The sequence below is a fragment of the Suncus etruscus genome, chromosome 7 (assembly GCF_024139225.1).
Source record: "Suncus etruscus isolate mSunEtr1 chromosome 7, mSunEtr1.pri.cur, whole genome shotgun sequence".
NCBI classification, from domain to species: domain Eukaryota; kingdom Metazoa; phylum Chordata; class Mammalia; order Eulipotyphla; family Soricidae; genus Suncus; species Suncus etruscus.
In genome coordinates, this window is record NC_064854.1 from 129760380 (window position 1) to 129773645 (window position 13266).

Genomic DNA, 13266 nt, shown 5'->3' on the forward strand with positions numbered 1-13266 from the left:
CCAGCTCTTTTCTCTTTTGTGTCTGAAAATTATTATTACAAGGGTGTCTTTCATTTTTCTTAAAACCCATAGATGAGTGAGACCATTCTGCGTTTTTCTCTCTCTCTCTGACTTATTTCACTCAGCATAATAGATTCCATGTACATCCATGTATAGGAAAATTTCATGACTTCATCTCTCCTGACAGCTGCATAATATTCCATTGTGTATATGTACCACAGTTTCTTTAGCCATTCGTCTGTTGAAGGGCATCTTGGTTGTTTCCAGAGTCTTGCTATGGTAAATAGAGCTGCAATGAATATAGGTGTAAGGAAGGGGTTTTTGTATTGTATTTTTGTGTTCCTAGGGTATATTCCTAGGAGTGGTATAGCTGGATCGTATGGGAGCTCGATTTCCAGTTTTTGGAGGAATCTCCATATCGCTTTCCATAAAGGTTGAACTAGACAGCATTCCCACCAGCAGTGGATAAGAGTTCCTTTCTCTCCACATCCCCGCCAACACTGTTTATTCTCATTCTTTGTGATGTGTGCCATTCTCTGGGGTGTGAGGTGGTATCTCATCGTTGTTTTGATTTGCATCTCCCTGATGATTAGTGATGTGGAACATTTTTTCATGTGTCTTTTGGCCATGCGTATTTCTTCTTTGTCAAAGTGTCTGTTCATTTCTTCTCCCCATTTTTTGATGGGGTTAGATGTTTTTTTCTTGTAAAGTTCTGTCAGTGCCTTGTATATTTTGGAGATTAGCCCCTTATCTGATGGGTATTGGGTGAATAGTTTCTCCCACTCAGTGGGTGGCTCTTGTATCCTGGGCACTATTTCCTTTGAGGTGCAGAAGCTTCTCAGCTTAATATATTCCCATCTGTTAATCTCTGCTTTCACTTGCTTGGAGAGTGCAGTTTCCTCCTTGAAGATGCCTGTAATGTCCTGTAGTGTTTTGCCTATGTGCTGTTCTATATATCTTATGGTTTTGGGGCTGATATCGAGGTCTCTAATCCATTTGGATTTTACCTTTGTACATGATGTTAGCTGGGGGTCTAAGTTTAATTTTTTGCAAGTGGCTATCCAATTGTGCCAACACCACTTGTTGAAGAGGCTTTCCCTGCTCCATTTAGGATTTCCTGCTCCTTTATCAAAAATTAGATGGTTGTATCTCTGGGGAACATTTTCTGAGTATTCAAGCCTATTCCACTGATCTGAGGACCTATCCTTATTCCAATACCATGCTGTTTTGATAACTGTTGCTTTGTAGTACAGTTTAAAGTTGGGAAAAGTAATTCCTCCCATATTCTTTTTCCCAATGATTGCTTTAGCTATTCGAGGGTGTTTATTGTTCCAAATGAATTTCAAAAGTGTCTGATCCACTTCTTTGAAGAATGTCATGGGTATCTTTAGAGGGATGGCATTAAATCTGTATAATGCCTTGGGGAGTATTGACATTTTGATGATGTTAATCCTGCCAATCCATGAGCAGGGTATGTGTTTCCATTTCCGTGTGTCCTCTCTTATTTCTTGGAGCAGAGTTTTATAGTTTTCTTTGTATAGGTCCTTCACATATTTAGTCAAGTTGATTCCAAGATATTTGAGTTTGTGTGGTACTATTGTGAATGGGGTTGTTTTCTTAATGTCCATTTCATCCTTATTACTATTGGTATATAGAAAGGCCATTGATTTTTGTGTGTTAATTTTGTAGCCTGCCACCTTGCTATATGAGTCTATTGTTTCTAGAAGCTTTTTGATAGAGTCTTTAGGGGTTTCTAAGTAGAGTATCAGTAGGGGTAATTCATTGTGGGAACATCATGGTATATTTGTACAAACCTAGATGGTAACATCTCACACCTCAATTAAAATAGGAACCACCACATATATGTGATTAATCGCCAATCAAAATATCATTATCTAATCCATGGTTGTATATATAATATGGAATACCACTCAGCTATTTAAAAAAGATAAAATCTGTGATTTGCTGAAACATGAATAAACTTGGAGGTTATAGTGTAAAAGTTAGATAAGTCCTTGGGGCCACCGTGATAGCACAGTGATAGGGCTTTTGCCTTGTATGCGGCTGACCCAGGACGGACCTGGGTTCAGTCCCTGGAGTCCTGTATGGTCCCCCAAGCCAGGAGTAATTTCTAAGCATATAGCCAGGAGTAACAACCCCTGAGTGCCACCAGTGTGACAAAAAAAAAGTTAGATAAATGTTAGATATGTGATGGGAAAAATAAAAATTCATATTTCACTCATATGAACATATAAAATAAAACAAAAACATTCATAATTATAGAATAAAGAGTAAAATGGTAACTACTGTAGGGGGGAAAAGACAGATGAAAACTGAACTTTGTGATCTCATTTAATAAGGAATATACAAACATTTAAATCATTGCTGGATACAGGAAACCAGTAATGTATTGAATCTTTGTCTACAATATTTTAAAATAATTAATTATATAAACTATTAAAGACCAAGATACTTATTAACATAAAGTATTACTATTCTTACCCAGAAAGAAAAGCAAACTATTTCATGTCTTTGAGATAAAATCTGTAGATTGGCTTTAAATATCTTATTTCAAATGTCATTTCCCATAATATTCCCAAACACATACAATTTTTTTCTCAATTATTTTTCCTTTCGATGTAAAACATTTTCAATCTCTTCTACTCAGATGTTTAGCAAATAAATTCCACAAAGTTTTAGTACCCTCAGGTGACTCTGAAAAGATAGGCAATTAATTATTATTATAAATTTTTTCTAAGAAGTCTTTGGGGAACCAGCCAAGCTAAAATGGGCTAATTGGTAGGTTTATGGTTGCAGTTTACATAAATTATAGGCACGTAACACCAGGCATTTATCTAATTTAAGAAAAAGTGGTATTCAGTTACTTATTTAGAATTCTACGTGTGGTTTGCACTTTTTGGTGCTCAGATCATCCTCTTGAGAATCTAAATGTGTTTCTCTAGGGACAGAAATAAGAAAAAAGAGAATAATGGTCAAAATTTTACTTTTTGCTTTACTTTGCCAAAAAAAATTTACTAATTAAAAGTTCTATCCATGTACAACAAATCTCCAATCAAAATAGTATTAAGATATGATTCCATAATTCCTTTAGATTTGTATTTACCCTTTTATTAGAGATACGGATTATACTCTTAATTGCTGCTTTTCTAGAAGGCAATGAACTCTTTTTTTTGTTTCGTTTGTTTGTTTGTTTTTGGGCCACACCCGGCAGTGCTCAGGGGTCACTCCTGGCTGTCTGCTCAGAAATAGCTCCTGGCAGGCACGGGGACCATATGGGACGCCGGGATTCGATCCAACCACCTTTGGTTCTGGATAGGCTGCTTGCAAGGCAAACGCCGCTGTGTTATCTCTCCGGGCCCGGCAATGAACTCTTAATTCACCTGATCAATGATCATAAGTCCTATGATCCTTAGCTGAGTTTCTTTTGTAAAGATAGGTGGGCACATGCCAACCTCACATTCACAGACACAGAACTATATGTCTGACTGGCTAGGCCCTAGGCTATGCTTGAACTATGCCTTAACGCCAGAGGTCAGGCTGAGGTGGGGAAATAGAGCAACCCAATCGTCCCAGAAGAAAAGAGGCATCAGGGAGGCAGAGAAACTGACACTGAAGGATGCCTATGGTGCCCCCACAGATACTTCTCTATGTCTGCTCTCCCACATCCTGGTGGGTGTGTCTTGTCTAGGGGGGCCTTGATCTATTTGAATTATGTTACTTGTGATATGCAAAATGTGTATCCTGCGGCTAACTGAACAATGTGCCTGGTGTCAGTGAAGATAAAAACTCTACGGACCCCCAAGCTCAGGGCCTAACCTACATCTTGCTGATCAGGAGTGGTTGGATCCCAGCATGCTGGCTTAATGAACCCCACTTTGTGACTTGCATTGCCAAGTGGTCTCTTGGTCCTACTGCTGGGGTTCCCTATAAATATCATAGCATTGTAAAGTATCTAATACAGAGTTTTGCAAACAATTGTTAAGTTTAAAAATGCTATTTTAAACAAATATGCTAGACAGATAGAACTCAGATTATTAGAGAATTGTACATCAGAGAATTTTTATCCTAGATATTTAAGTTTCATAAATAATTTGTAATTCTATGCCTCTCTATACAATAGAAAGAGATCCGGAGTTAAATTATAAGTTATAAGTGTATTTTATTTTTATTTATCTCTTTGTGGGGGTTGGGCCATACCCGGTGATGCTCAGGGGTTACTCCTGACTATACACTCAGAAATTGCTCCTGGCTTGGGGAACCATATGGGGTGCCAGGGATTGAACCGCAATCCGTCCTAGGTAAGCCTGTGCAAGGCAAACGCCCTACTGCTTGTGCCACCATTCTGGCCCCAAGAGCAATTTCTGAGTGCAGAGCAAAGGGTAACTCCAAAGGACACACAATTGCATGTAAGTGTATCCCAAAACTTCAGTGATCTCTAACCATAGCCTATCTACCAGAACTAGAAAATAGACTAAGATGATCAGGAAAATAACCTGAAATTTTCAGGGTTTTTTTTGCTTTTGTTTTTGTTTTTTAGCCAGAGCACCTGAAATTTTCAGTTTACCACAAACATAATGTCGCTTATTTACTAAAACCATTCAATGATTTAACCATGTTATTTTAAAACTTGTGTGTGTCAGAGGTTTTATCAAATGGGTGGAATTAAACTATTTCCTACTCACAAAGATAACCAAGCAAAGGAGACCAATTTGACACCATCTCATAGGGTTAAGTGTGCAAGATCAGAGATCTGGAGGAAGTGAAGCAGCAAAGGAGAAATGGTAGAAATCTAGAAGGGGAGGACATTGGGAGGAAAAAATAATATATATGTCAATGTGAGAATCAAAAATGTTTATGTATGAGGAAATCCAATTGGGTTTTGTTCACAGGGCAAGACAGAATCCAAAAGACTCCAGGTCCTGTGAAAATAATCTGGACTTAATTCTGAAGGTGAAAGAGAAGTTTTAAATTTTTGGAAGAGTTTGACCCAATCGAAAGTACATTTATACATAGAACATTCTACTTCTTGATAAAGTAGGTAGGTTTTAGATGTATAACACGGATAATCAAAATGAGTGTTAAGATATTAACACTGGTTAAGAAATCTGTAAATATCAAGGTACAAGATAACTTCGACTCATAGTAATTATCAGCCTACATAGAAGCCAAGATTTTGTTTGCATATGAGAGACTTTCTTTCAAGGGCAAGTAAAGGCAAAAGAAATCAGTAATGGTGAAGAAAACTATACCTACAGTTCTTTTTTGTTTCTTTGTTTGTTTTTGTTTTTGTTTTTGGGCCACACCAGGCGGTGCTCAGGGGTTACTCCTGGCTGTCTGCTCAGAAATAGCTCCTGACAGGCACGGGGGACCATATGGGACACCAGGATTCGAACCAACCACCTTTGGTCCTGGATCGGCTGCTTGCAAGGCAAACGCCACTGTGCTATCTCTCTGGGCCCTCCAGTTCTATCTTAAATGGAAAGGATTTTCCCCACCCTTTCTCCCACAACATTCCTTTCAAAAAATGTGTGAGATGTGGACTGAAATTAAGATCTGTTTTAAAAATAGACAAAAGTTTACTTGAGGGCCCGTAGAAATAGCACAGTGGCGTTTGCCTTGCAAGCAGCCGATCCAGGACCAAAAGTGGTTGGTTCGAATCCTGGTGTCCCATATGGTCCCCCGTGCCTGCCAGGAGCTATTTCTGAGCAGACAGCCAGGAATAACCCCTGAGCACTGCCGGGTGTGACCCAAAAACAAACAAACAAACAAACAAACAAAAGTTTACTTGATAATCAAAGTGAACGTTTGAATCTTGGAACAGATTTTACTCCAATTACAAGCTCAAGTAAGTTATATATATTAGAGAAAGGAAACTATCAATCTTTATGACAAACTGCAGTGTATTACTTTTGAACAGGATTTCTGTTTTAGAAAGTGTCATATTTTTCTCGTTATTCTGATTCAGAGACTGTTGTTATCTACCCAAGGAAGAAGGCAAGACATCATGGAAGTTAAGTTTCTTGATTTAAACTTGCTTGCGTACCTTGTTGGTCTTAGTACTGCTTTATGGTTAGCAAAGGAGGTTGAGAAATTGTTGATTTCATTTCTGCAAGACATGTGGATTTTTCTGCAGGAATTCTTCCAGAATAGCTCAGCCTAATTCTGACTAAAATCTATGTAAGAGTCTTAGACTTTCTTTTGGCCTGCCAGATCAGAAAGAAGGACTCCAAAATGAAATGTCAGTTTTCACAGTAGTTTAGAATTCTCTGAAAGGACCTAGTTAGTAGTATACCATTAAGTGCTCTTTCTAGCTGTTTTATCTTATTTAGTTTTAGTTTTTGGGTTATGCCCAGCAGAACTTCAGGACTTACCTGTTTCTGTACTCAAGGATCATTCCTGGTGGGTCAGGGCACCTTATGGGATGCAGGGAATCAAATTCAGGTCAGCCATGTGGAAGGCAAGTGTCCTACCCACTGTATCTCTCTAGCCCTATTTCTAGGCATTTTACAATAAGTCCTAGAGGCTTATAGGATGAAAACACTTTCAATTCACAATTTAGGTGCAGAAGACCTTTTCATTTTAAATTAATATATTCTATATAACACTATTAATTCTTTGCTTGTTAGAATGGTTTAACAGAAGATCATATCATGGGGTTTGAAATGGAGTGATAGGCTATAAGATCAGAGAAAAGGAAAATGTGATTGTTTAATCAGGTTTCCACTTACCAGTGCAAGGCTAGATCCAGGCAGTATATCTGGTATGCAAAAATTAGGCACAATATTTTTCAGGTGATGGGTCACACCCAGCAGAACCCATAGGTTACTCCTTGCTCTACACTCAGAAATCACTCCTGACAGGCTCAGGGAGCCATATGGGATGCCGGGAATTGAACCCGGGTTGGCAGCGTGCAAGGCAAGCATCCTTTCCACTGTGCTATCACTCTGGCCCCACCATATTGTTTTTAATGGTAAAAAGAGTTCCAAAGTAAGGCTCTTGTCTTGCATGTGGCCGGCCTGAAGTTGATCCCCTATCCCTCTATACTCTGTGGTCTGCCAGAAGTGATACCCCTAAAATTGTTTTTCATAAACAATTTAATATTAATTTTTATTATTCATTTTTTTTATCATTTTTAATGTGACTAATGTGAATTAAAAGTCTTTCACAGTAATATTAAATTTCACTTAAACACTCTAGGATCTGAGAACTAATTTAATATTGAGCTTGTGAATCCTAAACACTTAAATCTTTTTTCCCCCAAAAGCTAACCCTCAGGAACATATGTCCCCTTCCCAGAAGAGGGCAGCAAAACTTTATTTAGCAGTTTTTAAATCATAGTAGTTTTATTTTTTAATATTATTTAAAAATATTTTTCAAATGTTCAATAAGATTTATGTTTATAAATGTATATATTAATCTTATGTATACACATATGTGAAAGTTTATCTTATGTGACCACTACCATGTAATTTTTGTTCTTTTTGTTCGATTTGCTTTTGGGGTCATACCTGGTGGTACTCATGGCTTACTCCTGGTGCTGTGCCGAGAGACATGACAGTGTTCAGTGAACCATATGTAGTACCAACCATCAAACAAGAATCAGTCACAAGCACCTTGTCTCCTGTACTAAAAAATCACATCTGGCAGGGTATAGTAAATAGACTAACGATCAAACTATTGGTGCCTTAACCCCTTAACAAAATATCTGACTCCAATGGTCCAATGTGATGCTTTTTTGTTTTTTGGGGGAGCATCACTTACTTCTGGCTCTGCACTCAAAAATTACTCCTGGTGGTACTGGGGGATATGGGATACTGGGGATAAAATTGAGGTTGACCTCATGCAAGGTAAATGTCCTACCCACTGTACTATGGCTCCAGCCCCCAATCTACTGTTTTGATGAGATCTCTGGCGGGTAATTTGTCAACTCTTTGGCTAGCAATCATTGTTTAAAGTACAATGGAATTCTTTAAAATTGTTCAAATATGTACCTAAATTCACTCATTCATAAAACAGATTAATAATTAGATCTGCATATCAAGAGGCTGCTGTGCAGATTAACAAGCTATCCTTCTACTAATACCCTGGTTTAATTGTTATAGTGTTTTAGAAAGATTTGAACCAGTTTCTCAACTTTGTTCATCTTCAGTTGTTTTGGGTAATCTGAGTCTTTCTAATTTCTTTTTTTTTGTTTCTTTGTTTTTTTTTTTTTTTTTGGGCCATACCCGGCACTGCTCAGGAGTTACTCCTGGCTGTCTGCTCAGAAATAGCTCCTGGCAGGCTCAGGGGGCCATATGGGACACAGGGATTCCAACCAACCACCTTTGGTCCTGGATCGGCTGCTTGCAAGGCAAACACCGCTGTGCTATCTCTCCGGGCCCTCTTTCTAATTTCTATATGAATTTTATTTTGTTTGTGATAGTGAATTTATTTATTTTTTTCTTATTGGGGAAAGAGGGACAGTGATTCTGGGATAATCCTAGTTAAATGCTTAGAAGCCTTCTGTTAGTCTTCTGTTAGATGGGAGACCATCAGATGCCAGGAGGGGCCTTGTGGTGCTGGGAATGAAACCTGGGCCATCTGCATGCAAAGTATGTGCTCACACCCACTGAACTATCTCCCTTACCTGGACATGTATGTATTTATGTTAAATTTATTTAAGTGAATTTATGTAAATTTCATTTTAAAATGTTGGGCAGGGCTAGTGAGATAGTACAGTGGCGGGGGCTGAAGAGATAGCATGGAGGTAAGGCATTTGCCTTGCATGCATAAGGACAGTGGTTCGAATCCTGGCATCTCATATGGTCTCCTGAACCTGCCAGGAGCAATTTCTGAGCTCATAGCCAGGAGTAACCCCTGAGCGCTGCCAGGAGTGACCCAAAAACCAAACACCAAAAGAGAGAGAGAGAGAGAGAGAGAGAGAGAGAGAGAGAGAGAGAGAGAGAGAGAGAGAGAGAGAGAGAGAGAGAGAGAGAGAGAGAGAGAGAGAGAGAGAGAGAGAGAGAGATGGTACAACGGGCAAGATGTTTACCTTGCATGCGATGACACACCTGGGTTCAATCTCCAGCACCCCATATCATGTCCTGAGCTCACCAGTAGTGATACCTGAGCTCAAAGCAAGAGTCAGAGGGAGATGGGGGCCATTGGTGGTGGGAAGGTTACACTGGTGACGGTTGCACTGGGATGTTCTTTGAAATAAAAAAAAGAGAAAAGAAAAAACAAACAAAAAAGAGTAAGAGTAAGCCATGAACATGGGTGGGGAAGTGGCCCCCTCAAAAATTGGACTGTACCCAGAAATGCTCAGAACTATCTACCTGGTCAAGGGTTCTATATGGATTTTATAATCAACTTGAATCAACTTATGTAAAATAGTCCACTTTGGCTTAAGTTTGGATGGTTAAATCTATAGATTAGGCATATATACATCTATTTTAAAACATCTTATTGAAGTGGCCAGAGAGATAGTAGGGAGGTAGGATGTTCACCTTGCATGCAGAAGGATGTTGGTTCGAATCCAGGCTCTTGAAATCCTCTAATTTTTTACATTTAAAACTTTTTTTTGTTTTTGTTTTTGGGTCACACCCGGCAGTATTCAGGGGTTACTCCTGGATATGAGCTCAGAAATCGCTCTTGGCAGATTCGGAGGACCATATGGGATGCCGGGGAACCACTGTCCTTCTGCATGAAAGGCAAACGCTTTACCTCCATGCTATCTCTCCGGCCCCCGTTTTTTCATATTTTTTGAGTTTTGGGCCACACCCGGCTGCACTCAGGGTTACTCCTGGCTGTCTGCTCAGAAATAGCTCCTGGATGGCACAGGGGACCATATGGGACACCGGGATTTGAACCAATCACCTTAGGTCCTGGGTCGGCTGCTTGCAAGGCAAACTCCGCTGTGCTATCTCTCCAACCCCATGTTTTTCATATTTTTATTACAGTCATTTTACATGTCTTTTTCTGTTAGTCTTTCGGAGACATACCTACCTGGAGATGTTCAGGGGTTACTTCTGGCTCTGCACTCAGGAATTACACCTGACAGTGTTGGGGAGCATATGGGATGCAAGGGATTGAAACTGGACAGACAGTGTGCAAGACAGACCCCCTACATTCTGTGCTATCACTCTAGCCCCTCATTTTACACTTTAATAACCTCGAACTAACTGCTATCTTATAAAACAAACAAACAAACAAACAAACAGTTGAGGGCCAGGAAATGGCCCAAAAGACTGGAGCACATACTCGACTTGGTGCTCCATATTCAGTCTTTGACACTGAATGGTCCCTTATGTTGAAAGTAGCCTTTTGAGCACAATAAAGACACACAATTGTATTTTGTATATTTAGCTTATATTAGATAGCCTTGTTAAACATTTTATCATTTAGTAGTTTTGTATATTCAAAAAAGTCACTGCCAGGGGTCCTCAAACTTTTTAAACAGGGAGCCAGTTCACTGTCCCTCAGACCATTGGAGGGTCTGACTATAGTAAAAACAGAACTTATGATCGAATTCTTATGCACACTGCATAGATCTTATTTGGCAATGAAGAAACAAAACAGATACAAATACAATATGTGTCCCGCGGGCCATAGTTTGAGGATCACTCTAATTTGTGATAAGACGGTTTCTCTTCCTCTTTTCCACTTGAGATATCTCCTATTTATGCTTATTCTCCAGCATATGTAGTGTTGAATACTAATTGTGAGGCTGAGTATCTTTTTGTTTTGTTTTGGGGCTACACCAGTTATGCTCGGCATTATCTCCGGTAGTGCTTTGGTGTTGGAGTTCTAACTGGTGACTTCTGCAAGAAAAGCTGTGCTCCAGCCTTCTGAGCTCTCTCCCTGGAATGAATATCCTTATCTTGTATCTAATCAAAGTGGGAAAGCATTTTAGGTAGTCAGTATGATGTCCACCATAGTTGGTGGTACTTTTTATGATTTTAATCTAAAAAATATATTGCTTTATAATACGAGGGAGCATTGGTTTTGCTTCACACTCCTAAATGTAAATAAGAGTCAGCATTCCCAGCACCAACGTTCCTGTACCAACAAAGTCCCTTCAACTCTTTCCTCCAATCTTCTTTCCCTTTCCTTCTGATATACCACGTTTCCATAAAATCAGTCTGTTTTGACAATGCATTTGGTTTGTAATTCATATTTCACATATGAGGGAAGCCATCTGATAAGTAGGAGCATCTTTTATTTTTTAATTTTTATTTAATTATAAATACATTTATATTTAAATACCATGGTCCATGGCTTCAAGGTTGTTCATACTACAGTTTTTTTTTTGTGTGTGTGGTTTTTGGGTCACACCCGGCAGTGCTCAGGGGTTACTCCTGGCTTCATGCTCAGAAATTGCTCCTGGCAGGCACGGGGGACCATATGGGACGCCGGGATTTGAACCGATGACCTTCTGCATGAAAGGCAAACGCCTTACCTCCATGCTATCTCTCCGGCCCCACATACTACAGTTTTTTTTCCACAGATAAAGTTGTTCATGATTGAGTTACAGTCATACAATGTACAACAACCTTCACCCGTGTGCATTTCCTGTCACTGGGGTCAAGTTTTCCTCTCACCCTTTAGGATACCCTCTTCCCTCCCACCCGCCCTCCCCATCCTGCTGCTGTGGCAGGCATTTTACTTCTCTCTCTCTCTCTCTCTCTCTCTCTCTCTCTCTCTCTCTCTCTCTCTCTCTCTCTCTCTCTCTCTCTCTCTCTCCTCTCTCTCCTCTCTCTCTCTCTCTCTCTCTCTCTCTCTCTCTCTCCTTTTATGACACTGTGATTGTGATTTGCACTACTGTTAATGAAGGGGTGCCAGGCATGTCCCTTTCAGAGTAGACCCTTCTCTACTCTACCTGCACTCCCTGCTCTTTAGGGCAAGATTTCTGCCATGGACTGGTCCTGGTAATCCTAATCTCTATTATCTCTGGATATAATCCACACGCTGCCTTTTATATACCTTATATCCCACAGATGAGTTAGATTATTCTATGTTAATCCCTCTCCCTCTGACTCACTTCACTCAGCATAATACCCTCCATGACCACTCATGTATAGGCAAATTTCATGACTCCATTTTTCCTAAGGGCTGCATAGTATTCCATTGTGTAGACATACCACAGTTTCTTTAGCATGAGCCTTTTTTTGTATTGTTGCTTTGCTGAAAGTTTCTATCAAGTATGTACAATGGATTTTTGCCAAATGTTTTTCTACATTTATTGAGTTAATCATATGCACTCAGCTTCCCCTCCTTGTCCCACACATTTTTAATTGTGTTTATATGTGTGAACCATGTAATATCACTTCCCTTCTGCCTCAAATACTTCTTTTAACATTTTTGTTACTTTTAGTAATGAATTCATATTTTCTATAATTGCGATAATTTTTTTACTTTGCTTTTGAAATGCATTTTTATAGGTTGTAGGGTTCTAAATACAATTACTTACTTTTGTTTCTTCGGGCGGGGGGCACACCCAGTGACGCTCAGGAGTTACTCCTGCCTATGCACTCAGAAATCACTCCTGGCTTGGGGGAACACATGAGTCTTCAGGGGATCGAACTACGGTTCATCCTAGGCCAGCGCACACAAGGCAGATGCTTTGTGCCCTGAGCCACTGCTCTGGCCCTTCAATTATTATCCATTCAGTATTTTATAATTTTTACTTTGTTGCCAGTGAGACATCTCTAGTTATGCCTATCTTTGTTACTTCTAATGTACTATTGTAAAATCATCCCATGCACCATATCTCCAACCCCAGACTAGAGTCTGAATCAGGATGTGCATGAAATAATTCAAACCAGGCTGAAGGTGAAGCACGTATAGTCGGGCAATCTTCTACCTCATATGGAGAGCCAGATGCCTGCCAGAACTGCCTTTTTTTTTTTTTTATCAAGTACAAAGACCACCCTTGGGTAGGGCAGTAAGGACAGATAGCTCAGGCTATCCTGAACCAGTCCCACCCAGGTTTACAAGTAAGACTGTCTGTTTGGGGGTAAATCCAAGTTGTAAACAAACATACAGAGGAACCAGGGATGATCTTTGTTTTAGGTAAAAATAAGATGTAACCTAACATATTATGTCTTTTTCTTTATCTTAATTATAGATTTGAATAATTTGATAATGATATGCCCTGATATCTTTTTATCTGGATTCTGGGGTTAATATAATTTCCTTTTGTTTGTTTGTTTTTGTTTTTTTTTTTTTATCACACTCAGCAGCACTCAGGGGTTACCCCTGTCTCTG